The sequence below is a fragment of the Schistocerca gregaria genome, chromosome 7, assembly GCF_023897955.1.
Source record: "Schistocerca gregaria isolate iqSchGreg1 chromosome 7, iqSchGreg1.2, whole genome shotgun sequence".
NCBI classification, from domain to species: Eukaryota; Metazoa; Arthropoda; class Insecta; order Orthoptera; family Acrididae; genus Schistocerca; species Schistocerca gregaria.
In genome coordinates, this window is record NC_064926.1 from 403,973,268 (window position 1) to 403,999,588 (window position 26,321).

At 42.7% G+C, this 26,321-nt stretch overlaps 1 protein-coding gene and 1 non-coding gene across 2 annotated transcripts in view; both read left to right on the forward strand.

The window, feature by feature from the left end:
* The window catches only part of LOC126281863 (ras association domain-containing protein 10-like), a 1,002,113-nt gene that overhangs the window by 579,196 nt on the left and 396,596 nt on the right, over positions 1 to 26,321 (forward strand). The gene's annotated exons all lie outside the window — the stretch shown is intronic.
* Trnat-ugu (transfer RNA threonine (anticodon UGU)) lies at positions 21,031 to 21,105 on the forward strand. Its single transcript has one exon. It is a non-coding gene; the product is annotated as a tRNA-Thr (tRNA).

Sequence of the window (26,321 nt, forward strand, 5' to 3'; positions counted from 1 at the left end):
CGTTTTTTAAATAGGAACCCACATTTTTATTACATATTCGTGTAGTACGTAAAGAAATATGAATGTTTTAGTTGGACAACTTTTTTCGCTTTCTGATGTATGGCGCTGTAATAGTCACAGAAGCACGTGGTATCACGCAACATTCCACCAGTGCGGACGGTATTTCCTTCGTGATAAATTACCCATGTTAAATTGAACCGTTTACCAGTTGCGGAAAAGGTCGATATCGTGTTGATGTATGGCTATTGTGATCAAAATGCCCAACGGGCGTGTGCTATGTATGCTGCTCGGTATCTTGGACGACATCATCCAAGTGCCCGGATTGTTCGCAGGATAGTTACGTTATTTAAGAAAACAGGGAGTGTTCAGCCACATGTGAAACGTCAACCACGACCTGAACAAATGATGATGTCCAAGTAGGTGTTCTAGCTGCTGTCGCGGCTAATCTGCACATCAGTAGCAGACAAATTGCGCGAGGATCGCGAACCTAAAAACGTCGGTGTTCAGAATGCTACATCAACATCGATTGCACCCGTACCATTTCTCTATACACCAGGAATTTCATGGCGGCGACAATGAACGTCGTGTACAGCACTGAGCACTATTTAGCGACGAAGCGTCATTCACCGAAAGCGGTAACGTAAGACGGCATAATATGCACTATTGGGCAACGAAAAATCCACGATGGTTGCGACAAATGGAACATCAGTGACTTTGGCGGGTTAATGTATGGTGCGCCATTGTGGGAGGCAGGATAATTGGGCCCCATTTTATCGATGACAATCTAAATGGTGCAATGTATGCTGATTTCCTACGTAATGTTCTACCGATGTTACTACAAGATGTTTCACTGCCCGACAGAATGGCGATGTGCTTCCAACATGATGGATGTCCGGCACATAGCTCACGTGCGGTTGAAGCTGTATTGAATAGCATATTTCATGACAGGTGGATTGGTCGTCGAAGCACCATACCATGGCCCGCATGTTCACCGGAACTGATGTCCCCGGATTTCTTTCTGTGGGGAAAGTTGAAGGATATTTGCTATCGTGATCCACCGACAAAGCCTGGCAACATGCGTCAGCGCATTGTCAGTGCATGTGCGAACATTACGGAAGTCGAATTACTCGCTATTGAGAGGAATGTCGTTACACGTATTGCCAAAAGCACTGAGGTTGACTGACATCATTTTGAGCGTTTATTGGATTAATGTGGTATTTACAGGTAATCACGCTGTAACAGCATGCATTCTCAAAAATGATAAGTTCACAAAGGTACATGTATCACATTGGAAGCAACCAAAATAAAATATTCAAACGTACCTACGTTCTGTATTTTAATTTAAGAAACCTACCTGTTACCAACTGTTCGTCAAAAATTGTGAACCATATGTATGTGACTATTACAGCGCCATCTGTCACAAAGCCAAAAATGTGGTCCAACTAAAACATTCATATTTCTTTACCTACTACACGAATGTGTAATAAAAAATGGGGATTCCAGTTTTAAAAATATGCAGTTGACATCCGTCTGATCTATGGCAGCGACATCTAGTGGGCCAACTATAGCGTCATCTGGTTTCCCCCTTCAAGCCAGACAAGTTTCGTTCTTTGTAGTTTATTCGTTTGATGCTTATTTCGTGAGATATTTGGCCCGGTCACTATCAATGGACCACCCTGTATACAGGACCAGCGGACGGCCAAGGGATCATCTGCTGTTATCCGCTCTATGCCACAGTCACAGCCTCTAAACGGCCGATTTCTCGGACACACAATATTTTATAACAATGTTATGAATCAATTTAGAATCTTCGTAATTTTTGTACGAATAAAATTAACTTAGCTAAAATTAAAGAAAAGTTTTAGCTCGCTTGCATTTAAACTTTGTCGTGTAGAATTTTTAGAATGGAACTGACAGTAGAACATGACGTTTGAAGTACAACTTTAAGATACCTTTTATTTGTTATTATTTACATCCAGGCCTTGAAACTTGTTACAGCTCTATTGTTTAATATGTTTCATCATGTGCTGTAACCAGAACTTTCTAGCGTTAATATAAGAGATACTTAAGCTACTACAAATAAGAACGTTTTTGTTCCAAATTTAGCGTTCAGTAATTTGCTTGAAAATTATTAGAGGTATCTCTGTGGGGTCATGCAGTTATTATTTTTATGCTGAACTGAAGCTTCATACGAATTTTCATATTTCTAAGTGTAATGTTTAGTACCTTCAATTTTTTTAAAAAAAAACGTCGTTTCTGACCAAAATATTTCTTTATCCACTTTGAGACTTGTACCAGTTAATTTTGACATACATCTGCATATTATGACCAATTTTTGGCTTCCTAGCTTTGTTACTTAGCGCCACTTATTTTTTTCCTCAAGCCATGTATTTAGGGAGAGATATTCATCCGATCACTCTGAGTTTGACAGTTTAAACGTTAATATACTAAAGCATAAGCTGGCAAAATTAGGAAAAGCAACTCTAACTTTTAATTCCATTCTTAAATTATGGTGCAATACTTGTGTGCTACGCACAGACGCATTATGGTGACGTGGTGCTAGTAGCAGTGAACTGGAGTAAGTCCCGGCAACCTCGCTGGCCACTGTATCTCTCAAAATGACACAGCACTAGTTTCACCACATGTAGAACGCATTTAATACTACCTAACATGAAATGCATATGTCAGGATTGGATGCTCTGCAACGCCTTGTCACCACTGTCTTCGATGATACGGATGTCGTCAACAACCGCCAATGTTTCGACAGGAGCACACCCTGTCATTTTCAAGGTGAAATTGCTCGGTTATTATTTTTGTAGTTGTTTCGAAAAATGAGGAACCAGGCAGGAGTAACTTCCGCATCACGTCTGTTTTCAAATAAAAATTGCGAAAGAAAAAAAAGAAAGGAATATTGGGTTTAACGTCCCGTCGACATCGAGGTCATTAGGGGCGGAGCAGGAACTCGAATTGTGTCAAGGATGGGGCAGGAAATCTAGTGTGCCCTTTCAAAGCAACCATCCCGGCTGTGTGCAGTCTGTGGCTGGTTGGACTCATTGTTGGAATATTCGCTTGTGTAGTGTTGGACAGTTGGATGTGAACTGCGCGTAGCGTTGGTCATTTGGAGGTGAGACGCCAACAGTGGTGGATGTGGGGAGAGAGTTGCCAGAGTTTGAGCGGTCGATCTGGACGTATGTCCATCAGAAAAAGGAAATTAGTTTAATTGCATGTCACAAAATTTTATATATATATATATATATATATATATATATATATATATATATATATATATATATATATATATATATATTCCTCACACACAAATAAAGAAAAGATGTTATGTGGACATGTGTCCGGAAACGCTTAATTTCCAAGTTAGAGCTCATTTTAGTTTCGTCAGTATGTACTGTACTTCCTCGATTCACCGCCAGTTGGCCCAATTGGAGGAAGGTAATGTTGACTTCGGTGCTTGTGTTGACATGCGACTCATTGCTCTAAAGCACAACAGTAAGTAGCATCAACAGGTTAGTGTTCATCACGAACGTGGTTTTGCAGTCAGTGCAATGTTTACAAATGTGGAGTTGCCAGATGCCCATTTGATGTATGGATTAGCACGGGGCAATAGCCGTGGCGAGGTACGTTTGTATCGATACAGATTTCCAGAACGAAGGTGTCCTGACAGGACGACGTTCGAAGCAATTGATCGGCGTCTTAGGGAGCACGGAACATTCCAGCCTATGACTCGCGACTGGGGAAGACCTAGAACAACGAGGACACCTGCAATGGGCGAGGCAATTCTTCGTGCAGTTGACGATAACCCTAATGTCAGCGAAGTTTCTGCTGTACAAGGTAACGTTCACCACGTCACTGAATGGAGAGTACTACGGGAGAACCAGTTGTTTCCGTACCAAGTTACAGCGTGTGTAGGCACTATAAGCAGCTGATTGGCCTCCACCGGTAAACTTCTGCAAATGGTTCATCCAACAATGTGTCAATCCTCATTTCAGTGCAAATGTTCTCTTTACGTATGAGGCTTCATTCCAACGCGATCAAATTATAAACTTTTACAGTCAATATGTATGGGCTGCCGAGAATCCGCACGCAATTATGCAATCACGTCATCAACACAGATTTTCTGTGAACGTTTGGGCAGGCATTGTTGGTGATGTCTTGTTTTTGGCCCCATGTTCTTCAGCCTACGCTCAATGGAGCACATTATCATGATTTCATACGAGATACTCTACCTGTGCTGCTAGAACATGTGCCTTTACAAGTATGACACAACATGTGGTTCATGCACGATGGAGCTCCTGCACATTTCAGTCGAAGTGTTCGTACGCTTCTCAACAACAGATTCGGTGACCAATGGATTGGTAGAGGCGGACCAATTCCATGGCCTCAACGCTCTCCTGAGCTCAACCCTCTTGACTTTCATTTATGGGGGCATTTGAAAGCTCCCGCCTACGCAACCCCGGTACCAAATGTAGAGACACTTCGTGCTCGTATTGTGGACGACTGTGATACAATACGTCATTCTCCACGGCTGCATAAGCGCATCAGGGATTCCATGCGACGGAGGGTGAATGTATGTATCCTCGCTAATGGAGGACATTTTGAACATTTCCTGTAACAAAGTGTTTGAAGTCACGCTGGTACGTTCTGTTGCTGTGTGTTTCCATTCCATGATTATTGTAATTTGAAGAGAAGTAGTAAAATGAGCTCTAACATGGAAAGTAAGCGTTTCCGGACACATGTCCACAAAATATATTTTCTTTCTTTGTGTGTGAGGAATGTTTCCTGTGAACGCTATTAAGGTGAATACATTGTTTGTTCTCTATCAAAATCTTTCATGTGCTAACTATGCCTATCAGTAGTTGGTGCCTTCAGTAGCTAGAATCTTTTATTTAGCTGGCAGTATTGGCACTCGCTATATTGCAGTAGTTCGAGTAACGACGATTTTGTGAGGTAAGTGATTCATGAAAGGTATAGGTTGATGTTAGTCAGGACCATTCTTTTGTAAGGATTATTGAAAATCAGATCGCGTTACTAAAAAATAGTGTGCAAGCTTCTTCATCTCCCAGTACCTAGTGCAACCTACATCTTTCTGAATCTGTTTAGTGTATTCATCTCTTGGTCACCCTCTACGATTTTTATCCTCCACGCTGATCTCCAATACTAATTTGGTGATCTTTTGATGCCTCCGAACGTGTCCTACCAACAGATCTCTTCTTCTTGTCAAGTTGTGCCACAAACTTCTCTTCTCCCCAATCCTATTCAATACCTCCTCATTAGTTATATGATCTACCCATTTAATCTTCAGCATTCTTCTGTAGCACCACATTTCGAAAGCTTCTAATCTCTTCTTGTCCAAACTAGTTATCGTCCATATTTCGTTTCCATACATGGCTACGCTCCATACAAATACTTTCGGAAACGACTTCCTGACACTTAAATCTATACTCGATGTTAACAAATTTCATTTCCTCAGAAATGCTTTCCTTGCCATTGCCAGTCTACATTTGATATCCTCTCTACTTCGACCATCATCAGTTATTTTGCTCCCGAAACAGCAAAACTCCTTTACTACTTTAAGTGTCTCATTTCCTAATCTAATTCCCTCAGCATCACCTGAATTAATTCGACTACATTCCATTATCCTCGTTTTGCTTTTGTTGATGTTCATCTTATATCCTTCTTTCAAGACAGTATCCATTCCATTCAACTGCTCTTCCAAGTCCTTTCCTGTCTCTGACAGAATTACACTGCCATCGGCGAACCTCAAAGCTTTTATTTCTTCTCCATGGATTTTTATACCTACTCCGAATTTTTGTTTTGTTTCCTTCACTGCTTGCTCAGTATACAGATTGAATAACATCGGGCTGACTCACTCCCTTCCCAATCACTTCTTACCTTTCATGCCCCTCGACTCGTATAACTGCCATCTGGTTCCTGTACAAATTGTAAATAGCCTTTTGCTCCCTGTATTTTACCTCTTCCACATTCAGAATTTGAAAGAGAGTATTCCAGTCAACATTGTCAAAAGCTTTCTCTAACTATACAAATCCTAGAAAGGTAGGCTTGCCTTTGCTTAATCTATTTTCTAAGATAAGTCGTAGGGTCAGTATTGCCTCATCTACGGAAATCCAAACTGATCTTCCCCGAGGTCGGCTTCTACCGGTTTTTCCATTCGTCTGTAAATAATTCGCGTTAGTATTTTTCATCCGTGACTTATTAAACTGATTGTTCGGTAATTTTCACATCTGTCAACTCCTGCTTTCTTTGGGATTGGAATTATTATATTCTTCTTGAAGTCTGAGGGTATTTCGCCTGTCTCGTACATCTTGCTCACCAGATGGTAGAGTTTTGTCATGACTGGCTCTCCCAAGGCCATCAGTAGTTCTAATGGAATGTTGTCTACTCCCGGGGCCTTGTTTCGACTCAGGTCTTTCAGTGCTCTGTCAAACTCTTCACGCAGTATCGTATCTCCCATTTCATCTTCATCTACATCCTCTTCCATTTCCATAATATTGTCCTCAAGTACATCGCCCTTCTATAGACCCTCTATATACTCCTTCCACCTTTCTGCTTTCCCTTCTTTGCTTAGAACTGGGTTTCCATCTGAGCTCTTGATATTCATACAAGTGGTTCTCTTTTCTCCAAAGGTCTCTTTAATTTTTCTGTAGGCAGCATCTATCTTACCCCTAGTGAGATAAGCCTCTACATTTGTCCTCTAGCCATCCCTGCTCAGCCATTTTGCACTTCCTGTCAATCTCATTTTTGAACGTTTGTATTCCTTTTTGCCAGTTTCATTTACTGCATTTTTATATTTTCTCCTATCAGCAATTAAATTCAATGTTTCTTCTGTTACCCAAGGACTTCTACCAGCCCTCGTCTTTTTACCTACTAGATCCTCTGCTGCCTTCACTACTTCATCTCTCAAAGCCACCCATTCCTGTTCTACTGTATTTCTTTCCCTCATTCCTATCAATTGTTCCCTTATACTACCCCTGAAACGCTGTACAACCTCTGGTTTAGTCAATTTATCCTGGTCCCATCTCCTTAAATTCCCACCTTTTTGCAGTTTCTCCAGTTTTAATCTACAGTTCATAACCAATAGATTGTGGTCAGAGACCACATCTGTTCCTGGAAATGTCTTACAATTTAAAACCTGATTCCTAAAACTCTGTCTTACCATTATGTAATCTATCTGAAACCTGTCAGTATCTACAGGCTTCTTCCATGTATACAACCTTCTTTTATGATTCTTGAACCAAGTGTTAGCTATGATTAAGTTATGCTCTGTGCAAAATTCTACCAGGCGGCTTCCTCTTTCATTTCTTAGCCCCAATCCATATTCACCTACTACGTTTCCTTCTCTTCCTCTTCCTGCTACCGAACTTCAGTCATCCATGACTATTAAATTTTTGTTTCCTTTCACTACCTGAATTATTTCCTTTATTTCATCATACATTTCTTCAATTTCTTCGTCATCTGCAGAGCTAGTTGGCATATAAACTTGTGCTACTGTAGCAGGCGTGGGCTTCGTATCTATCTTGGCAACAATAATGCGTTCACTATGCTGTTTGTAGCTTACCCGCACTGCTATTTTTATTCATTATTAAACCGACTCCTGCATTACCCCTATTTGATTTTGTATTTATAACACTGTATTCGCCTAATCAAAAGTCTTGTTCCTCCTGCCAGCGGACTTCACTAATTCCCACTATATCTAAATTTAACATATCCATTTCTCTTTTAAAATTTTCTAACCTACCTGCTCGACTAAGGGATCTGACATTCCATGCTCCGATCCGTAGAACGCCAGTTTTCTTTCTCCTGATAACGACGTCCTACTGAGTAGTCTCCGCCTGGAGATCCTAATGGGGGACTATTTTACCTCCGGAATATTTTACCCAAGAGGACGCCATCATCATTTAACCATACAGTAAAGCTGCATGCCCTCGGGAAAAATTACGGCTGTAGTTTCCCCTTGCTTTTAGCCGTTCGCAGTACCAGCACAGCAAGGCCGTTTTGGTTAGTTTTACAAGGCCAGATTAGTTAGTCATCCAGGCTGTTGCCCCTGAAACAACTGAAAAGGCTGCTGCCCCTCTTCAGGAACCACACGTTTGTCTGGCCTCTCAACAGATACCCCTCCGTTGTGGTTGCACCTACTTTACGGCTATCTGTATCGCTGAGGCACGCAAGGCTCCCCACCAACGGCAAGGTCCATGACTCTTGGGGGGGGATCCTATTATCAGGTTCTTAAAAGCATATGCTATCAGGCATAGTCAGTAATATACAGGGTGAGTCACTAACTGTTGCCACCTAGAAAAATTCCGAAAGTACGACAGTAGCTGAAAACTTGTGGGACAAATCTTGCATGGGGCAACGGGGGCCTTAATATGACGTTGGTTTTCTGTTGCTAGGTGGGTCCGCGTCAGGGATACGACGGTCAACATTTATTTTAATGGGATGCTATAGTTTGGTACTTATTTTCTGCTAGCGGCTATCGAGACGAATCCAATGATGTGTAACAGTAAGGTTTTTGAAGGTCAATGAAGGTCAAAAAGGTGGCGTGAACGTTCATTTACAGAAGGTACTCGAAGTGATGACAATTGGTGTCAATGCAGTGCTGCAATCTTCTTATCATGGATTGAGTGGTATTCCTTATCACTTCGGCACTTACCGAAGCACATGGTCTGACAATTCTCTCGCATATCGTGCAAACAGTAAATATTCGCCGCATATGGCGTATCCATCTAACGTGCCATGGACATGTAAACACCATCAGACGTTTTCGCAGTACAACACTAATATGAATGTTAAGACTACTATCGTCGAATCAAGCGAATGTGAATGATGTATTCCTTCGAAGAACAAGTCGATATGCTTCTCATTTACGGAGAATGCTAACGAAATCCAGTGAGAGCTGGAGACTTATACGCTGAAAGCTATCCTCAACATATTCACCCTACACGTCACACATTTAAATATGTGTATGATAAATTGAGAACAACTGGATCTTTAACGCATCGTATACATATCCGGCAAAAGAAAGTTACTAACGAGGAAACGGAAATTGATACTCTTGCCACTGTGGTTCTAGATCCTTGTGTTAGTTAGTTCGTGTCAAATCGTAAGGAAATTTGGCATGAGCCAGAGTAGTGTTGTTCGTGTTCTGCATCGCCATAAATATCATTCTTACCCTGTCTCCAACAAGAATTAACTGGTACGGATTGTATGCGTCGCATTGAATCCTGGCGATGTGCTCAACTTCAGATTCAGAGGGATGACACATTTATTAATTTGATTTTATTTACTGGAAAGGTTGAATTCACGAGCCATGGAAGAGTTAATTTGCATAATATGCATTATTGGGGAACTGAAAATCCGTGTTGGATGCGATAAGTTGCACAACAAAAACCGTGGTTGGTGAATGTATGGTGTGGGATTCTGGAGGACAGAATTATAGGCTCCTATTTCATCGAAGGAAATATTAATGGTAGGAAGTACACCACTTTCCTGCAAGAAACATTAGGTCTGTTATTGGAAGAAATACCTTGAAGAACAAGGAGCAGAATGTTGTATCAACACGCTGGGTCTCCGGCACATTTTTCGCTGATGGCAGTAGAGACAGTTCCCAAATCGTTGGATTGGACGCGGAGATGTGTCGTGGTCGGCTCCTTCGCCATACTCGACGGTTCTGGATTTTTCCTTGTGGTGATTGTTAAAAGACATTGTTTATAAACACGCTCCAATTACCCCTGACGATATGCGAGAGAGAACGGCCAGAGCATGTGCTTTGATAAGTGCCGATGTGATAAGGAATGCCACTCAATCCATGATAAGAAGATTGTAACACTGCATAGATAGCAATGGTCGTCACTTCGAACACCTTCTGTAAATGGACGTTCATCCCACCTTTGTGACCTTCGTTGACCTTACTCTTACACATCATTTAATTCGTCTCGATAGCCACTATCAGAAAATGAGTACCAAACTATAGCATCCCACTTAAAAAACAAAACTTGACCTTTATATGTCTGAAGCGACCCCACCCAGCAACAAAAAACCAACGTAATATTATGGCCCCCGTTGTCCCATGCAACCTTTGTCCCACAAACTTTTCAGTTCCTATCGTAATTTCGGAGTTATTCTTGGTGGCAATAGTTAGTGACTCAACCTGTATGTAAGACCCCTCATTATACATATCATGGTTCAACATCCGTAATTACTCGTTTATTATTTGGTCAACAGCCGTTCAACTAGACTAATGCTGTCTCGCATGTGTGTTGCGTGCACTGCCCCCGATTGTCTGTGCTACAATTTCTATGTTTGTATACCCCTACAATTATTCTACACTTCTCTTATCTACAGTGAGAAGTTTCTTATTCCAGGATGCATTAGCAGATTTCACGCTAACAACTTCCTTCATCTGGTAAAAACCCCTAAGTGGTTTAGTTCCTTGACTATTCGTTCTTACTTCTTCTTCTATTCGTATTTTAACTGCGGGGTTAATTTTTTTGACATCGCAGACCATAATCACGCGCAGTGAATCGCAGTTCTGACTCCACAGACCATAGACACGTTGTTACGATGTAATACTCTGCTCCGATTTTTCCTAGTTTGTTAGCTCACTACCCCTTTAGTTATGCTCGTAATGCTTCGTCAGCGCCATAAATTAGTACCATCAGCTGGAACTGGACCCAGCACATCATGTAGAGCACAGAATCCACCATGAATAAACAGTCGTCTCGGTATTATTATCCTCTAATACGCATCGGGACAAAAATCTGCTCATGAGATAGCTCCATCACATCACATTCTTTCGCGGTGGGCGTGGAATGTGAGTCTGCAGAATCCGAAGCCCGTGCTTTCAAGAGAAATGACGGCGCATTTCGCTGCTACAAGGCGCCGTATTTAAATGAGAAAAACGCCGGTGTCGCCGCGGCCCGAGCTACGCCAACACGCGGACGTTAATGAATTGTGTCGAGCCTTGCACTCGGCTCTGTCCGCCAGCGCCACCGCAGGGTCACGAGAGGGCGCTAATGACTCAGCCGTCGACGGGAGCCGGCTGGTGGCTGTCGCAGACGCAGCCATTAGTCAGCCTCCACCGTCCCTCTGCTTGCCCCCTCCCTGCATTGTACAGCTCCTGCGAAACATTGTCTGTGTTGGCCGACTGGCGCCGAGGTCACAGCATGCAGTACAGCGCGCAACACGAGTGCCGTCCGGCTGTGGGTACTGTATTCAACGTGCACGAATGCGAATACGTATTCAGTATTTGTTTTATCATTCTGTATTTCTCTGCTAAAATGCAGCCAGGCTTAGAGGAATTAGGTCGGGCCTAGAGATACCAGCACCGTAACCGTCTCGTAGTTCCAAACCAGTTAGACTGCATATACAGAAGCATTCTACTACTGTGTACTACTGTACACCCATTCCGCGTCTAAGTCCTTGATAAATTAATTACTGCAATTCTTCTAAGTGACACGTTGGTAGCCGGCCGCGGTGGCCGTGCGGTTCTAGGCGCTGCAGTCCGGAACCGTGGGACTGCTACGGTCGCAGGTTCGAATCCTGCCTCGGGCATGGATGTGTGTGATGTCCTTACGTTAGTTAGGTTTAAGTAGTTCAAGTTCTAGGGAACTGATGACCTCAGATGTTAAGTCCCATATTGCTCAGAGCCATTCGACACATTGCTAGCGGTGCTACAACACAGTTCTCACAAGTGATAGCTGTTATACGCCAAAAATAATTTTTGAGAAAAAAATCCTCAAATGTTTTGTGGAATGATTTGGCTAAAAGTATGAAAAAAAATTTAACGCGTCATTGAATGATGCTCGAAAACATGCGCAGCAACTGAGACGCTCATAAGTTAGTGACGTAAGGATACTGCTAAGTGAAATTCCTACATACAAACCCCCCCCCCCAGTATTTTTTAAAATTCTCTAAGTAAAACATTGAACTTTCAATTCTCAGTAAGCACCTTAATTGCTGTGCGTGATTTCTTCATCTTTCAGAAGCGAATCCATTTTTTTTCTTATCTTTTTTATTTCTTACTACCAGGGAAAGCATTTCACAAAATATTTGATCGTTTCCTATTTTTCAATTTTTTTCTATTTGGAGGTTTTCTTTAGAAACCATAAAACATGGTATTGTAATTTTATTACGTTATGTTATGTTTACCGGGGACCTAGAAACGACGGAGGGGCTCCGTCCCCGCAGCAGCCCGCAACCGCACGACGACAACCGCAGTCAACTTCACCCCTCCGCCGCCCCACACCGAAACCAGGCTTGTTGTGCGGTTCGGCCCCCGGTGGACCCCTTGGGAACGTCTCACACCAGACGAGTGAAACCCCTATGTTTGCGTGGTAGAGTAGTGGTGGTGTACGCGTACGTGGAGAACTTCTTTGCGCAGCAATCAGCGACATAGTGTAGCTGAGGCGGAATAAGGGGACCCAGCCCGCATTTGCCGAGGCAGATGGAAAACCGCCTAAAAACCATTCACAGACTGGCCGGCTCACGGGACCTCGACACAAGTCCGCCGGGCGGATTCGTGCCGGGGACCGGCGCTCTTTCCCGCCCTGAAAGCTGTGCGTTAGACCGCAGGGCAACCGGGCGGGCATTGTAATTTTTTAAAAAGTATACAGAATGCAGAGAGTTTGAATTTAATCTCTGATTTTCTATTTTTGGGGTTCTACAACTCAATCAGTAAAAATGTAAACCTTACAAGGATCGCTTTGTTATCTCTGTCTATCCGTCTGTTAATACCTCTTTTTCTGGGGCTGGTAGTAGAGGTAACGAGCGGAAATTTATGTCTATTTTTATCTACGGTCCCATAGCGCTGTAAAAAGTTGAAGCTTCTAAGTCAATGCAGTCGAAAGATACAGCCATTAATGCCACATGTGATGCTACTTGCAAACTAGCTCATCAGTTCTACAGACGAACTACCTATATACATAATTAAGTTTGTTACTGAACGCTCATAGCGCGAGCACCACTCTCACCCATCCAGATTTATTTTTTTTGACACTTCCTTTACATAACTAGCAGCAGCTGCTGGTGAAGTATTTAAATTTTTACTCAAATCAGTAAGTTTTTTAATTACTATCATTACTTTCAAACAATTAAATCTTTTTTGACAACTAGGCCCCACGCTGGTCAATTTCACACCCCATTAGCCCATTTCCGACTATTCATTTGGCTATCAAAATTCTGACAAAAATACATTCCGTAGTATCTAGGAACTCCAGTTTTCACTCCGCTCAGAGTATTAGACCAAGGACATGGAGGCTCTCTCTGCTCAGCCTCTCTTTCCCCCCTCCCTAGCCCCCCACTCCAAACACAGACACACACGAGAGAGAGAGAGAGAAATTAAACAAATGTAGCCGATTGACTTTCATAAATAGAACCATTCTATGTGAATAACCCGTCTTATTTTCCTCAAACGTTCACTTTCGTCACTCAGACCAACTTAAAGTAGATCAGTAAGCGCTGTTTTCACAGGTGACACGCAGGGAGATGAGAAAATCAAACTTTTTCTATTCTGATTTGTTCTATGAGCCTTTTTCGTTTAACATCAGCAGAGTCAGTGAGATCTCCCTACTTCTCCAGTAGAGTACAGAGTGATTCCAAAGCAGACAGCAAGACAGTTGGATTTTTGTAATTATCTTTATATTTATGGTACTTGAAGTTCAGAACTCAAGCTACAATCAGCCAGGATAATTCATGCAATACTCAGAATTTCTCGACAAAATCGACTTTGAAGTTTTTCATAGCGTCTGTAATTCCCTAAAGGAAGGTTGTTTTTCCTATGGTCCTCCTAGCTCTGTAGGAGAATGCTCGCCTACCACAAGTGCGTAGCCTGGTTTCGAGTGTAGATTGCAGTAAAATTTTAAACGAAGGATTCAGTCTGGGCCGTGGTGGCCGAGCGGTTCTAGGCGCTACAGTCTGGAACCGCGCGACCGCTACGGTCGCAGGTTCGAATCCTGCCTCGGGCCCGGATGTGTGTGATGCCCTTAGATTAGTTAGGTTTAAGTAGTGCTAAGTTCTAGGGGACTGATGACCTCAGACATTAAGTCCCATAGTGCTCAGAGCCATTTTTTTTAAACGAAGGAGCATTATGCATGAGCATTTCCGTGGAGAGTATCGCACATAAGAATAGAAAAATTAATTTTTAATATTTTTAAACAATCTTTTACAAAACATCGGTAATTACAGACTTTTATTTGCAATGAAAACCGGATTTTTGTGTGCGATTCCTAACTTGAAATAAGAAGACGTGAATTTATTATAAGAAATGATAGATATTTATTATTTAAAATGTATTAAATGAAATGTATGTTTAAATGACATAGGTATTCCAACTGAATGGAAAAGAAAAGGAAAATTAATGACCGAAGCGAGACTCGAACCAACGATTATCAGTCTCTAGCGCTTCTGATATTTGTTTTCCTCTTTACGTATTTTAAAGTTCAAAGAAATGCTAGTAGAACGTGCATCACTGTTTAAAAATTTGTAGCAGCTGGGAATCAAACCCAATACTTCTACATGGCAGGCTAGCATTCTACCACAAAGCCACACAGCCTTTCGCGAAAAATAACATTGCTTTAGGCTTTTACAGTCGAGAAACTTCAAAGGCAATTTTCTCGAGGTTTTTGAGAGTTGCATGTAACTGCTTTCGGGGAGTCATATTTCAGTTCTGAGCTTCACGTAGCGTAAATGGAAACAATTACAAAAATCTTATTGTCTTGTGGCCTCCTTGTCGGTATGAGACAAGCGTTTTGTCCGGAGTTCCGTGGGAACCAATAGCAAGGAGACTGACTCTGATGACTGCAATACCTGCTTCTGCCCGTTTTTCCGACTGTGGCAGGTGGTGTGTCGGTTGTAGGAACTGAAATGGTAGGACTGGCCATCGGAGAAGTAGTAAAAAAAAAATTAAACTTTCTTCCACTTAGCACTTCAAACTGGTGTACCAGCAGGAGACGATAGTTCCTCCTATCAAAAACACCTCATAACACTGTCATTGGGCTCCGTGTACCTTTGTGGTGTCCTGCGTGAAGCAGCCGTAGGTCTTTCCGTTAGCTGTCTCAGAAAAGGGTTGCAATATATTATTCACACAAATTTGAGAACTTATGGTTCAGCGGAGCTGATGGCACAGTCACTCACCATACTTACGCCTTCATGTGGAGGCTCTTCATGATACTGGTGACGATTTTCAGAACCCCAACGGCGACTGTTCTACTAATTCTCGTGCCTCAACACTAGTGTAACTGCTGGGCTTCTGGCTCACTTTTTGGTGCGTTTGTATGTACCTTGCCCAGCATAGTACCGTACACACGAGACCCCACACAAGGGGTTGCCTACATGCAGGGGGCAGGAGAGTTGCGAGTAGTCAGCAGCAACATGACACAGCTTCATCAGAAAACACACACACACACACACACACACACACAAAATGTTGTTGCATGACAGGTTAAGATATACTTGACATCTAACACGAGACTGTGTGCTGTTGTTATTTCTGTGTACTTCACTTGATGCAAGGCACAGTGGATATCTCAAACTTCAATATTTCCACATCTAAATTGCCTGTATTGTTAATCTGTCATGCAACAAAGTTGTGTGTGTTTGTGGGAGGGGGGGGGGGGATGTATGTTGGTGATGAAGCTTAGGTGTTTTGATAAACAATACAGACATTTTAGAAATGGACATAACATTTTGACACTTGACATAAACAATGTATGTGTTTTTTCTTCTGGTGACGCTATGTGAGGTTGCTGCTGATCGTTTCGCCACTCTCCTGCACCCTGCATGTACGGACCTCTGTGTATGAAATCATGGGCTGGTACTAAGCACGATGCCTTATGTATATACATACCAAAAAATGTACTGGAAGCGTTGTAGCTATACTACTGCCAATAAATGATGGTGCACTTCATATGAAGAATGAGCTTTTCAGATCATCATCTCCATTACACACAGCCTGCAAGTTTCAGTTCCAGTACTCACACTGCGCAACAGTATTTGAATTGGTTAGTCGATGCTCTTCTTTTACTTCGTGCGGTTTCAGAGTGTGCACATCTCTGTAACAAGGTGCTCCTGAGAGACCGCTATAAAGTGGTAAACAGTGCAATGACGGTCTCTGACTTCCACCAAGGAGAGTGTAACTCTATCAGTTCGGTTAAAAACCAACACAACATCTGCCACAGTCAGAGTAAAAGACCAGGGCGTATGTGCAGCAGCCTTGAAAGCTTTGGCTTCAGGGAAAAAACAGACGCCGAGTGCATTTTCATATTATATGACTCCTCACACTCCACGTTACTCAGAAGACAATGAACCTTATTGTGAACTGCAGCAATAAATTAGATCTTACTAGGAAGAAAGATATGAAAATGTTAAGAAATGGTGATATGGATCCATCATTTATAGAGCCAATTATCACTCCGACTTGAGTCGAATAGAAAACTTCTAGGGGGATTGAAACTTATACTGGCCAGAGACTCGAACTCGGGAAATTTGCCTTTTGGTATCAAACGCTCTACCATATGAGCTACCCAAGCACAACTCAGGAGACATCCTCACATTTTTACTTCCACTAGTCACTCGTCTCCTTAGGAAGTTCATATCACCACAAGCTCCGCTGCAGAGTGGAAATTTTCATTCTGGATATGTCGAGTATAGTCCTGTATGTAGTGAAAATGAAATACAAACAAGCACATGATTCAATATTATCCCCTTAGTATTGCCATCTAGAAACGGATTAAATAGGCAGTGCCAAGATACAAAGACCAGTTATGGAGGAAGCAGTAACGTTACGCTCACAAATCTCTTAAGACGTTTAAGAGAAAGAGGGGGGTGGAGGACGTTAGTTACAAAATGTAGTACAGAGAAGTATTGTTAATTTCGATCAAAAGAACAGATAAATTGAAGGAAACTGCGGTTGATCCGGAAAATGAGGAACTAGAAGCTAAGGAAAATAATTACATAACATAATTTTTAAATGTGAATTAACAGGTCAGAAGTAACAGGTACAGGAGAAGAAAGATGCAGGAATACGACAAAGGAGAAACTTTTCTCGGAAGAAACTAAGCTTAGCGAGATTTTCTCTAAAGCTGTAAGGGAGTAGCAGTCGCATTAGAATGGGAAAAAACGAGGATGATTCGAATACACGTAGGAAATTATTGTGGACGTGGATAATAAAAAAAGGTGGATTAAATTAAAGGAGTCAGTGACTAATGTCACAAGGAAAAAGCTTCTCGAGGTATTTTTTCACGTTGTATTGGGCTGCATATTTTGATGTTAATTGAAAATGTTTTGTATGTCGCAATGGATTGTGTAATACTGCCTCAAATAACTTAACCGTAAAGGTAGATTTCGTTTGCGAATACTGTTACGATTGTTATCGGGTGCATCATTCGAGGTTAGATTCTGCTGGACCGATATCCCGTACGGAGCTTCCGGCATAATCTGCATTTCTGATGAAGACCTCCGCCAGCGAGACTACGGCAAGAAGTGGTTGCATGAAGTCCTCGTTTCTCCAGCGGAAACGAGCAGATGTTGTGCTTTAGCGTATCCAAATCAGCCGATGTCTACTAACAACTTCTCTATTGCTTTCAATCAAAAAAGTACTCGTAAAGGTCGTGTATAAAGAAATATGTCACACCAGGTCGTCACAGAACACGACTAGAATATGTGCAGAGCGGGCAATAATACTGGTATTGCAGACGAGGGGCGAGTTTCCTTACAGAATCGTTACGGGTGTTCGGTGTCTGTATTGTGGAGTCTTTCAGAAATACCACTGTTTGAATCGTAATGTGAACAGATATTAAAGTAAAACTCTCAGAACAAAAATATAAACGAAAATAGTTACTTACTCCCTCATTATGTATAATCCAACCGTCAGTTGTCCATGACAGCCCTCGTTCGGGAGCCCTTGACGGAATGCATGCTTGAAATGTATCGATGTCCCGCGCGCCCGTGCAAGTCGCCTGATGTCAGGAAATAACTACTGTTCTACCCGTGAATTGAAGTTACTGACGCTTTATTTCACCTTTACTACAACTTGCTCTACGTTGATGGAACCTCTCACGCCTAATGATTTGAAGTCACGTACTTATCTGTGACTGCCTCCGACCCTAAGAATAACACGGACTATGTTTTATGTGAGAGGTAGTCATAAAGTTTTAATTATCATCTCGATAAAATTAGTTACCTACAATTATTATTGTTAGTTTGCAGGTTCATGTTTGTGGTGTTGGTACATATTGAAGGCCCCGCTGCATAATACCAAGCACGCCCCAAGAGGAGGCAAAACAAAATTGGCAGAGGCCGTAGATATAGTGAAGTACACTGTAGTAATATAAGGGGGAAAAACTTTGTAACAGTCCGTTCGGATTTTGTGGAAGTGTACAGAAACAATGAAGCATCACATGACACGGTATTTAATTTCCGTTCATTTGTTCATCCAACCTCAACCTCAGATGGATGGTGGGCCAACAGCTGAGGAATATACGAGAAGTAGTGGTAACATCGTCATTCGTGTGACTTTACGTACGAGACAAACCTTCACTTTTACTACAAACAAGATCAGGCCCATAAAAGTTGTCATATCTGCTGTCCTTAGCCGTAGGGACCTGATATGGGTCGGCTGGGCCACGGAAACCGATCGCATTTAAATAAACAGATACAGACGTGGTGGACGGTGTTGACATAACCCCTGAGTTCACGCAAGTTCTTATACTGCGGTGACACGGATCTCAAGAACTAACTGGCGGGTCATCTTTCTGCGACGAACCGGGAATCCCGTGAGAAGAGGAGGTCGTAGTGCTCCAAGACTGGAGCAGCACAGTCGAAGCGGCGCTCACGAAAGTGAAAATTAGTCATAATCAATCCCGAACATCTTGCACGACATCTTGAACGAAACAAAAGTCACCAGTCCCTGGGATCCTTAAGTCCTCGCATCCATTCGAATAGCTCAGCACACTAAGGCCACAGCGGAAATATTGCATCCATGTCGAACGAGTCCAGATGAAACTTCCTATCAGATTAAAACTGTGTGCCGGACCGAGACTCGAACTCCGGACCTTTACCTTTCGCGTGCAACTGCTCTACCAGCTGAGTTACCCATGCACGACTCATGCCCCGTCCTCACAGCCTTACTTCTGCCAGTACCTCGTCTCCTACCTTCCAAACTTTACAGAAGCTCTCCTGCGAAACTTGCAGAACTAGCAGCCCTGAAAGAAAGGATATTGCGGAGACATGGCTTAACCATAGCCTGGGGGATGTTTCCTGAATTAATTTGCCCACGAAAGATAAAGGTTCCGAGTTCGAGTCTCGGTATGGCACATAGATTCAATCTGCCAGAAAGTTTCATATCAGCGCACGCTCCGCTGCAGAGTGAAAAATCTCATTCTGGAAGTCCAAATGAGTTTGTAAGCCACCTAACCACCATGGACGAGACAAAGGAGCAAAGCAAGCAGTGGAAATGTGTGGTTTTATCAGACAATGAAAAGATGAAGATCCAAACATCGTGCAACTTACAACGGTGTGGTGCAAACACAACATGCTCGGAAGAGGAAAAGCTTCCCAGGAGGAAGCTGTCAAGGCGAAATGTCTTGAGAAGCTATAGAAGGGGTCGTTTTTGCTGTACAGAATGTCGCAGATTAAATGGTAATTATTTTGAGACCTGAGAGGTATGATCATACGAAGCAAAAACTTCAAGTAAACTTGAGAACTACTTCATCTTTGGTAATGCGAAAAAAATCTCTTCTGCTGAAGAATCTTCGCTTTTCATATTTTAGAGTAGTATGACTCAAAACAAAAAAATTCCGCTGAACGAGGTCTTTGAAGTTCATGTTCGTTAATGTAGAACACGCCCTTCTAGTGAACAAGTGGTCATAGCTCTCTAGGTACACATTTTAAAGCACCTGTTCACTAGACTTTCTTGCTTTTAATGCTCATTCCTTTCACGTGCCTGAATACCGGCCATCCTTTCTGGGATACCCTGTATATTGTGTACGGCAACCCTCCAGCTACAACTGCACAGGGTACCGTCACACATGCTGCTTCTTTGGCACCCAGCGCTTCCTCTTTCTTCACATGAAGAAACCATTATGTGTCAGACATTTTTAGAATGACGACGTGGTGATTTTCGAGCTGCAACGTCTTCCGAACAGCAAACATGCAGACTTCTACAATCAAGGTCTTCGCTAAGCGATGACTCTTCGGAAAAATATCACACTGAAGGGTGAATATGTAGAGAGAGAGAGAGAGAGAGAGTAGCACATTCATGCCATGTTGCAGGCCTACGCTCTTTTCCTCTCTCGTAACTTTCAGTGACGTGATTAAAACACGGTGGAATGGAATAATATGCACACTTGACAAGGGCAGGATGCATCTTTCTTCTTCTTTTTCTTCTGCTGATTAATGTTTCCCATCTTTGTCTGCCCCATTCCATAGACGTACAGAACCAATTGCTGTCCTATCTCTTGAATGGTCTTCCGAGTAGCCGTCTCTCTTTCCGCCGTCCCATCTTAGCTAGTTTTGTGGGAACTATCTTCTCCACATCATCCTTCCAATTTCTTTTTCTTTTCGTCCATTTGTTTATAACTTGTATTCCACACTGTTCCCTTATCGATACATTTGTTCTTTTGTACCACACGGTTACTGCCGCTTACTTTTGTTTTATCTTTCTCGTTTTCCTTTCTGGTCTGGTTTCTACAGCATATGTCATAACAGGACCCACCACCTCTCTCCAAAATTATATGAAGATGGTATCTGTTCTTTCGGACATGCTCGAAAGAACAGATACCATCTTCATGTAGTTAAGTCTAACCGGCCATTGACCTTCTTCTTCTGTGCTGGATGCACACGCATTGCCCGAACTCTTGCGGGTCTCGGTAAGATTTTCTGCCTCGAGTAATGAGTATAATGGGAAGGGGCACTTCGAATGTAGTGTGTGGACAGTAAGTTGGGAATGTGGGTCTCACGGGGAGCGTGTAAGGGATAAATCTCTACAGTCGCGCTATGCTCTGTGCCCTCGATGGCTCAGATGGATAGAGCGTCTGCCTTGTAAGCAGGAGATCCCGGGTTCGAGTCCCGGTCAGGGCACACACTTTCAGCTGTCCCCGTTGATGTAAATCAACGCCTGTCGACAGCTTAGGGTCTTGATTTAATTATCATTTCTCTCCAAAAAGCCGTCACCCACATTTTCTCAGGTGTTTCGGCAGGTATCTGCAATTTCGCGTATCCATTGTATAGCTAGAATCAGCCCAAATAAATATTGCTCATCACGCCTTTCATGAGAAGGCAAGTGACGATGAAGCGTGTCGGTTATTTTCCCACTACAAACTAAATGACTTTTAAAGCGGAATTTTACGTGCCCATTCAATACAGCGGTCCCAAATTTAGTCTAGTGCGACGTTTATTTTACGAGTATATGTTAACAGGAAGAGTAAAACACTACGAGTAAAGATCAATCCAGCAGCGACTCAGTAGCGCTATAGCAGCCAATACGGACCAGAGTAGTGCCGTCGCTGCTCAAGTACTGGCTAGTGTTTTATTTTCCCTGTCAATGCATATTGATAATACAAATATCGCACTAGACTAATATGGGATCCGGTCTATCGAATGGGCACGTAAAATTCTGCTTCAAAAGTAATTTCGTCTGTAACGGAAAATAAACTGACGTCTTCCGTCGACAAAGGGCGTCGCGTAAAAGACATGATAAGAAATATGTGTTTGGGCTGACTGCAGCTACACATTGCTAAACCAAATTCAGATATCTCCCGAAACGCCAGATGAGAACTGCCTGGCGATGGGAAACCCGGTATATGTATAGAGGGGTTCAAAAAAGTGTATCAACTGTTTACAAGTCCATAACTGGCAAACTAGTTGACGGAGTTGTCTTATCTATGGCAGTGTAATGGTTTGTAGTTCCGGCAATCGTCACACAAGCGTTTTATTGCGTTGTTTTGTTTTGTTAGATGACAGTCGCCAAATAGTCAGTGTTTAGTTCTTAGTTGCACCTCGAGTAAACATGGCTGGCGGAAGGCTTACATTCGATGAAAGGAAGTCAGTTTTGAAGTGGTATTTTAAGTACGAAAACATTAATGAGGTTCAACGGCAATGGCAAAATGAGTATCAAACAGAGCCACCGATACGTTTGGCGATTCGTCGCATTCGAGAAGGCTGTGTTGAAGATGTACACAAACAACGATCTGGACGTCCTGTAACAGTAACAAGTCCAGCTAACTCCCGTCGTGTGTTACAACGATTTACTCACACACCACAGAAGTCTGTCAGACAGTGTGTCCGTGTAACTGAAGTGAGTCGCTCAAGTGTTCGGCGAATTTTGAAGACAGCAAAATGGAAGTGCTACATCCCACGATTGCTACACGCAATGAACGAGGACGACCCAGATCGTAGAATGGAGTACTGCGAGTGGTTTACTAACATGGTGCGCAACGATGAAGAGCTTGCAGAGATAATTGTGTGATATGATGCGGCACAGTTCAAACTCAATGTTACAGTAAATGCCACAATGGGATCTACTGGGCCGCCGAAAATCCGAACGTCCATTTAGACAAAGCCGTGAATTTGCCAGGAGTAAATGTGTGATTTGGGTTGTCTTACCTGGGCTTTATTGAGCCATTCTTCTTTGACGGCACAGTTACCGGTGAGGTGTACCTTCAGAAGCTTCAGACATCCATTTTACCCGCCATCCGAGACTTGTATGGAGACGGAAGAGTTTACTTTCAACAAGAGCGTGCCCCAGCGCACTACCAAAATCGTGTTAGGGCGTATCTCGACGAAAATCTACCAGGAAGATGGACAGGCCGCAGAGGTGCTGTGGAGTATCCACCACGTTCCCCAGACCTAACTCATCTGGACTTTTACCTGTGGGTAACACTGAAGGACGTCGCTTATTGACAAAAGCCACTCACATTGGATGAACTTCGAGAATCCATCGTATATTCATGTGCAAACATCCAACTGAACAACTTGCAGTCTGCAGTTTGTGCTGCAGTTGGGCAGCATCGTTTGTTTGTGGATGTTCGAACACCTACAGTGATGTCTTTAAGGTGGACTTTAAGCTACACTTTCACCAAAAATGAGACAACTCCGTCAGTTAGTTTGCAGGTTATGGACTTCTAAACAGTGGATACATTTTTGAACCCCTCTGTATGTATACTTATTGTCCCGTCGGGTGTAAATTTGTATCTCCATACAATATTTTGTAGACAGTCGGTAACCCTTAACTGCTATTGACACTTGGTTTTTCACTTCCACTTCATAGCTGGTGATTACTGTCTCTACACAGTTGAAGCTCATCACTTCTTTAACCGACACACCACCTATTTCTGATTTGCATCATACTGGTATCTTCGATATTAACGTACTCTTTTTTTAGATGAGATTTTTATGTATGCAGGAATGTGACACAAAATTTCGATATATTCCTCACTGCAGTAGTTCAGAAACGAGAGCCACAGCGATCACAACATCGAGATCTTTGACACGAATTGTTCCAAACTGTTATGGTGTAATCGCTTCATTGAAGCCCCACATTTACACTTCAGTGGAGAACAGAGGGTGACTGGAAAAGAAAATGGAAACTTTTATTTTCTGAAATATGGCCCTGGAGAAACGTGTAGTCATAGGGTGCCAATAATCACCCCGGTGAGCGTCCTGCCATAAATCATCATTATGTTACCAAACGTCTAATGCAGACTGTATCCAAAAAGAGTACTACTACGATAATTGCTTCCGTTTGAAGGCGGTGTACTCATTAAGTCGTATTAGCTTTACGACACGAGATGTAAAGCGTCGTCGCCGCCTACCGGGCATCGAACTGGGAACGGCCGACGAGCGCACGCGCCCGCCGTGGGCCGTCGATGATTTAGAGCGGCCTACAAGTCGGCACCGGTGCTAATGGCGCAGCTGTGTCCGGCGCGGCCAGATGCTATCGCCTGCAGCAGCCTCTCGACTCACCTCACTGTTGCTCACCACTGCCCTTCTGGTGCCAGACACGCTACTGCTGCTTTCCTAGCGAGATATTAGCTACTTTCCTGCTTTACTTTGCTCATATACCTCCGCATTTTCCCCCGTTTTTATCTAAACATCTCAAAGCGCCACCAGCATTGGCGCCCACAAGGTTCAGTCTTAGGCCCGCTATTGTTCCTCGTAGGCAAATTGTTTCATTACGGATCGGGACCGAGCAAGTTATTGCAGTAGTATGATATTGGACTCGCATTTGCGTGGATAATGTTTCAGATTCCAGTTCGGCCATCGATATGTAGGTTTTCCATGCTTTCCCGAGATATCGGAATGAACTTTTCACTACGCAGCAGAGTGTTCGCTGATACGAAACTCCCTCCAAGATTAAAACTTTGTGTCGGACCAGCATTTGAATATGGGACCTTTGCCTCTCGCAGGCATGTGTTATATCGACTAAACTGCTCGAGCGCGACTCATTGCTTTGCTTCCGCGATTACCTGAGAGGTTAGGTACTGACGGAAGTAAATCTGTGAGAACGGTTCGTGATGCGTGCTCGGGTAACTCAGTCAATAGGGCACTTGTCCCATAAAAGGTAAAGTTCCCAGGTTCATGCACTGGCCTGGCACATAGTTTCAAACAAGCAGGAAACTTCGTAGCTTAATGTAATTGCAGGGATGGTTGCTATGAAAGAACACCGGTGATTTACTTCCAACATCTGATTTTATACTCTGGCTCTAATAACATCGTTGTTGACGGTATGTTGACCAAGTTTACCTTCCTTCTTCCCTTCCTCCTCTCATGGTGAATAGTTGGAACATATGTGGTCTTTTTTGGTAGTTTATCAGATGCAACCATTTGAAACTTAGTAGCGGTATACCTTATTTCGTATTCGATCCTACTAACAAGTGTGAATGACGCAGCCGACTTGTACAGAGCTCCTGGTGAACATTTTTTCTGATCACATGGTGTCTACACTTGGATGACAGTAATTGATTCTTTTCATAGAAACTGCTTTTGTAATTTCCTACCTTTGCCACTATAATTTTCTTCCGTATTTCCAACATCCGACTAGCTGAATATAGGACTGCTACGCAGACGTCGCATAAGTTACACGATTCGAAAACTTTTAGAAAATCTTCGAACTCTTTCACACGGGATAAAACTAGACGCAGACAGTTGGCGTACACGAATTCCATCCCTTGGAGAAAAGGGTGGCCATATGCTAGGCATCTGGCATTGTCTACTACAAAAGTTGTCAAATCCAATAAATAACATGCTGGCAGACTCCTTGAAGATAGGAGATGTTGTTGATGTTGTTGTGGTCTTCAGTCCAGAGACTGGTTTGATGCAGCTCTCCATGCTACTCTATCCAGTCCAAGCCTCTTTATCTCCAAGTACCTACTGCAGCCAACATTCTACTGAATCTGCTTATTGTATCCATCTGTCAGTCTCGCTCTGCGATTTTTACCCTCCACGTTGCTCTCCAGTACTAAATTGGTGATCCTTTGACGCCTCAGAACAAGTCCTACCAACCGATCCCTTCTCTTAGTCAAGTTGTGCCACAATTTCCTCTTCTTCCCAATTCTATTCAGTACCTCCCCATTAGTTACCCGATCTACTCATCTAATCTTCAGCATTCTTCTGTAACACCACATTTCGAAAGCTTCTATTCTCTTCTTGACTAAACTAATTATCTTCCAAGTTTCACTTCCATACATGGCTACATTCCATACAAATACTTTGAGAAAAGACTTCCTGACACTTAAGTCTATTCTCGATGTTAATAAATTTCTCTTCTTCAAAAACGCTTTCCTTGCCAAAGCCAGTCTACATTTTATATCCTCTCTACTCCGACCATCATCAGTTATTTTGTGTCCCAAATAGAAAAACTTATTTAATACTTTAAATGTCTGATTTCCTGACGTAATTCCCTCAGCATCAGCTGATTTAATTTGACTAGATTCCATTATCCTCGTTTTGCTTTTGTTGATGTTCATCTTATATCCTTCTTTCAAGACACTGCCCATTCCGTTCAACTGCTCTTCCAAGTCTTTTGCTGTCTCTGACAGAATTACATGTCATCAGCAAATCTCAAACATTTTATTTCTTATCCATGGATTTTAATTCCTAATCCAACTTTTTGTTTTGTTCCCTTTAGTGCTTTCTCAATATAAAGATTGAATAACATCGGGGATAGGCTACAACCCTGACCCACTCCCTTCCCAACCACTGCTTACCTTTCATGTCCCTCGACTCTTATAACTGCCATCTGGTTTCTGTACAAATTGTAGATAGCCTTTCGCTCCCTGTATTTGACTCCTGCCACC